The sequence below is a fragment of the Anolis sagrei genome, chromosome 5, assembly GCF_037176765.1.
Source record: "Anolis sagrei isolate rAnoSag1 chromosome 5, rAnoSag1.mat, whole genome shotgun sequence".
Lineage (NCBI taxonomy): Eukaryota > Metazoa > Chordata > Lepidosauria > Squamata > Dactyloidae > Anolis > Anolis sagrei.
The window spans coordinates 113,941,273-113,947,443 of NC_090025.1; positions in this window are offsets into that span (position 1 = coordinate 113,941,273).

Below are 6,171 nucleotides of genomic sequence, written 5' to 3' on the forward strand. Positions count from 1 at the left end.
CACAACAACACACTCACAAAACGGCAAAACAACAAAACTCAAAAATCCCCCAACGAATCTTAACTAAAATCCCCGTGCCCATAACACAACCCACAAGGTACAAACATATCTACTCAAAATGAAAAACAACACAACACACTCACAAAACGGCAAAACAACTGAGCATGCGCATTGGCGCCCAGCCGCAAGTTCCATCGCGCGCGCACATGGCCTTCCGGCCAACGTTCCCTCTGCGGAAACCATGCCCACTCCAAGCCCCGCCGCGCCGCTTCCCGCACACACACACCCCCTGCCGCACACACACACGCAACCCCACGCTCCATCACTCCCCCCGCCGCCGCACACACACACGCAACCCCACGCTCCATCACTCCCCCCGCCGCCGCACACACACATGCAACCCCAGGCTCCATCACTCCCCCCGCCGCCGCACACACACACGCAACCCCACGCTCCATCACTCCCCTGCCCCAATCTTACCTCCTTTTACTTCACGCCACCTCCAAACCCCACCCCGCCCCTTCCCGCCCTGTCAAAATCTAGGAAAGACAGGAAGGAAGGAAAGAAGGAAGAAAGAGAAAGGAAGGTAAAGAAAAAGGGGGAAGGAAGGAAAGTTACAGGAAGAAGAAAAGGAAAGAAAAGGAAAGATGGAAGGAAAGAAAAGAGAGACAGCAGAAGAGAAAGAAAAAGGGGGAGGGAAGGAAAGAGATAGAGAAAGAAGAGGAGAAGGAAAGATGGGAAGGAAGGAAGGAAGGAAGGAAGGAAGGAAGGAAGGAAGGAAGGAGGGAGGGAGGGAGGGAAAGAAGAAGAGAAAGAGGGAAGATTGGCCACAGCAACACGTGGCGGGTAAACGTTGTTATTTCTATTATTATGATGATGATGCTATTCCTCCTATGAGACCCTTTTAGGGTCTCAATGGGAGAGGTGTCAGGTCCCAGAGGCAATGCATTGCATTATTGTTATTGTTATGATGGTGGTGAAATAAAAGGAAATAAAAAGAGAAAGAAGGAAGCAAACAGGGAGGGAAGAAAGGCAAAGGAAGAAAGGGGGAGGGAATGAAGGAAAGAGAGAAGGATGAAACCAAGTAGTGAAAGAAGGAAAGAAAGAAAGAGGGAGAGAAGGAAGAAAGGAGAGAAAGGGGGAGGAAAAGGGGGAAGGAAGAGGTAGGGACCTTTCTTTCATAATAGTCCAGATATCTACCTCAACTTTGATAAGTTTTACTATAGGCCACAGCAACGCGTGGCAGGGCACAGCTAGTAGGTATATAAAAGTCAAACATTTATTTATTAAAAAAACCAGTATTTGCAATGCTTGCTAAAGCCCTTGTCCAACTTACCAGGAAGGGAGGTTGTGGCTTCGGGCACTCCCTGCCACCTGCAATGATGTGTGAAGTTCTTCCTTCCAGTGGACCTTGCTGATTTGACGTCTGCAGGCACTGAGACCAATCAAAGCAAGCCACATGGTTTGCTGTGATGGGCATGTCTAAAACAACTACTAGCTAGCATTCAGAAACTTTTCACTGTTGCCAATTTTTTAGGGATTCCAGCATTGATCTAAGGGGACCCCAGTTGGAATCAAGACCCAAAGTTTGAGAAGCAGTGCTCTCAAGTATATTTTAAAATAAAGAACTGGCACAACCAACTAAGTAATTCCTTGACTAAGAAAACCCTATGAAATTCATGTGGTCTCTGTAAGTCAACATGCAATTGTAAGAAACACACAAGTATATCACAAAAAGTGATTTATGTCAACATCACTACTGAAATCTAGTTATGCAGGGAATGTTACATGAATGTATAGCTTTAATTGCATCATGGTTGTCTGAAATAGTTTAATCAAAGAGTGAGTCATTTCTAGTCATCTACCATCGTGCATATTTCTCTACTAAGAAAAAGATTGTATCTTTAAAGCAATATTTTTAGAAGTAAGAAGAGTGAAAGGCCAAGGTTGTTTTCCAAGATGGCAGACTTCAAGTTGGAACAATGTAAAAAATGAAATGCATTGAAATCCCCCAACAGACATCTGACTTCCTGCCCCATCTTCCATTTCTGGCAATGTATGATGAGTTATACTTCTGATTTGTAGTATTTCTTACACTTGTTCCTTACACAGAATCAGTCAGTTATAACATAACAATCAGGTTGTTGACTTTTATGTCAGTGAACTGGTGGATTTCTTTTATGGAAAGAATTACAAGACCTATCCAAAGTGCTGAAGTGATTTGAAGCATATATTATAAGACCTTGGATATCTCCTTTAAAGTGGTGGACTTAAACCTGGAGGGGAAACACTGCAGTGTGCTGACATGACAGCCATCAGCCACTACTGAAATTCTCTCTCCCCACATAGGCAAATGCCCAAACTAGTCATCTACATTTGTTAGATTAGGGGAAGCAAAGCCAATGCCCAAACTAGCCATCTACATTTGTTAGATTAGGAGAAGCAAAACCGAGGAATGAAACATGAATTGAAAAGCAAGATAAAATTCAGCAAAGCTAGTATACTATTGCACCTAGATTTTGTTTTTTCCATTGACTCAAAAATATCCAGCTTACTTTGGTCAAGTTACTTTGGAAGCTATATTTTCACAAATTATGAGCAGTTATCCTGCCTCTGAGGTTAATAGGATTTTAGGAGTTGAGTTCATGTAATAAAAATTAATCTGTCTCTGCCCGGAACCGTAAATCAGTGTACTCTTCTCCTCTGAATACAAATAATCCGAATGATACTTTTTTATGGTTTCAATTTAGAATGCCTTCTGCTTTAATCAGCAATCATATTCTAGTACTTAAGGCATTCTGTGTATGTATGTATGTATGCGTGCATGCATGCATGCAGGCATGAGTGAATGTCATGCCACTTTTAAAGCCCCACTGGATCAGTAGAAGAAACAGAGTATGAACTCGGGGATAGTTTTTTTCCTTCTACTTCCAATGGAAGTTTCTTTTCCCTTTAAGTTCTCTCCCATTGACACCAGTCTTAGGGACATGATCTATACTATCTCCTGGAATGGTATAATTTTGGTATTGTTTTGTCCATGCCATAGTAGTAAAGGGGAATTTGTTCTGTTCTTATTCCCCTTTGATTTCCAGAACAGGAGTGATCCAGAGCAGTCTATACCCCTTCGACCACTCTTTTTGGGAGCTTAGATTGTTAGATTCCCAATTAACACCTGCTGCAAGTTGGCAGAAATCATGTTGCAAGTTGGCAGATCTACATGGCCACCTTTATTTGCATAATTGGGTGGCCTTTTAAAAAAGCAACCAAAGCTCCACAAATCATGATAGCTAACTTGTTTGGTTTCTAATCTTCAGTTTTGTGTGTGTTGACTACTGAGCACACATACCATCCCTGCTGTATCAATCTGCATTTCATAATGTCCTCTCAAAAATATACATTTAAATATACATCAAAACTGTATATCAATTTGTATCAGAATTTATAAAAACCAATTTTTACAAGCATCCTTGCATCTTAGTTTCCAGTGCAGTGCTCAAAAATGTGTTGTTAGTTTGTAACTTCCACTGTTGACTATGGAGTTAATCACTCGAGGTAGGTAAAACAGAAGTGAATCATGTTTGAATCAATTTCAGACTTATTACATGATTTCATCACTCTTCGGTTGTTTTCTCTTGAGATGTAATTTCAAATGTGCTTCTTTTAACTGTTTCATTTAAGATTTTTGGTAGAAAAGCAAGTAACATTTTCATTTAAGATTTTTGATAGAAAATTAAGGGTTCATCTGCACTGATCATATACTGCAGTTTGAAACTAACTTTAAGTTGTAGAGGCTAAATAAGGCATGCTGCCAAAGCATGCTGCAATGCAAGTTAAAGAGATTAAAGCATATTCATCAAAGTCAGAGGAAAGTCCAAGAGAAGCTCCTGAATGCTTATCAGTGAGTCCCAAATGCAAACCACAGCACATGGCAAAATCAGCTCCACAGAATGAGAAGAGCATTGCAGACATCTGCACATGCTGACGCACTTTGTAACCTGTGCCCCCCTCCCAGGTGTTTGGGCCTCCAGCTCCCAGAAGACCTAGCCAGCTTGTCCAATGGTCAGGAATTCTGGGAACTTAAGTTCAAAACACCTAGACAGCCACAGATTGTTCTAAAGTCATAATCACTAATATATTACGGAATTTATCAATTGTTTTTGAACATTGTTTAGAAGAGATTTGCTAGGGGATTTAAACTGACTGTGAACAGAAGCAGTGATAAAGGACACACCTGTTTTGGCTCTCTTGAAAGGTATATAGAATTCATAGATTATACATAAGCCTTTGGATTTCTGTAGTCAACAAATTTAAGGGATCAACAAATTTAATTTTGTTTAACAACGCAATCAAGTAAGTCCATTCCATTTTGTCCAATCCTTTTCAAACATCAAGGGAAAGTCTTAATGCAATACAGCATTTATGTTAGCATAGTATATTCCACCAAAGCCCTCTTAATTGAATTACAGGTGTTACATATAGGCATAAATCCCTTTGATTTATTTTGATATAATTTAATAAACCACACCTCACCTACTTAAGAGGACTACTAGAAAAATCTTATGATCTGTATTATAGTCTGAGACCCCATCGACACTACAATATAATCTGCTTTGAAGTGGATTATCTGGTAGTGTAGACTTGTATAATCCAAAGCAGATAATGCGGGTTGTCTGATTTGATAATCTGGATTATATGGCAGTGTAACTCCAGCCTTTTTGGCTGATGTTCTGGACCAAAGTGGGGTCCTGGTTTTGGAACAGCTACTCTTTTGGGGCCCTTCCAAACAGCCATATAACTCAAAATATCAAGGCAGAAAATACCACAATATTTGATTTGAACTGAGTTATCTGAGTTCACACTGCCATATATTCCAGTTCAAAGCAGGCAATGTGGGATTTTATTCAGCTGTATGGAAGGAGACTTAGATTAATCCCAATTTTGTGTGTGTGGTCTTGTCACAGAACAATACTGTTACTTCCAACCTTACTTCTTGTAGTGTAGCAGCACTCCTTTGGTGTCCATGTTTTCCTGATTTTGTACTTACTATTTTATACAATTCTATTTTACTTCTGACTGGCTTTGTTTATCTGACTACTAACTATTCGATTCCTGCACACTGTGATTGGACTGAATTGAATCCTCAACAGTTGTTACTCTCCATTGACCTGGTGTTTTGTCATTTACTAACTAGAACATATGAAAGATGGGAAGGAACACAAATTCTGGTAGCATAAAAGCACTACTTCAACAGAAATTAGACAAGTGTTCACCCTGACAGTCTTCAGGAAGAGCCTAAAAACCTAGCTGTTCTGGTGTGCCTTCAATGAATGAACATTCAATGAATAAACCTAATCTCCTTCTAGCTACATTACACTACTTATCTTACCTAGACTTTTAAAACATTTTAATCTTTGCAACCAGCCCTGCCCATCGTGATCGACTACTGTGATTTTATTTTGTATTGTCTGCTTATCTTGTATCACTTTTTATTTTATTTTAATCTTTATTATATTTTATTGCTGTATTATTTTTTGTTGTATATTTGCTTTGATGTAATTGTTGGACTTGGCCTCATGTAAACTGCCCCAAGTCCCCTTTGGAGATGATGGCGGGGTATAAATAAAGTATTATTATTATTATTATTATTATTATTATTATTATGGTGAATTAAATAAACCCACCACAACTGTGGTCAATCTACAGGTACAGCCTAACCAGCAGTGACTAATGCCACTGTAGCCCCCCTCATCATAATGCCCTGTGCCAGTGGGCTTTGGTATGATGCTATATTTAAATGCTTCATTGCACTTTCTTGGGAGCTTGTCAAGATCAGGAAATCTACCTCTTTTAGGGATTTAATAACTACTTTAACTTCATTAGAAATTATTGAACTATTCAATAATTTACTGGGTATTAACTGAAGTTTTTTAGGGGTAAAGAGTTTTTCAAAATTACCATGGGGTCAAGATATTAAATACCCTGAGGTACAATTTATGGAATTCATTACTAATTTCCTTTGGATGTGTAATTAATTTGCCCCCACCATTCTTAATCATTGCAGTGCTTGTGCTCTTCATTTTATTTTCCAAAGCTTCTGCCATATTTTTTGAGTTTTTACTTTTGTGTTCATAACATTTTTCCTCATATAAATTAGCGTATTATGGATCTTGT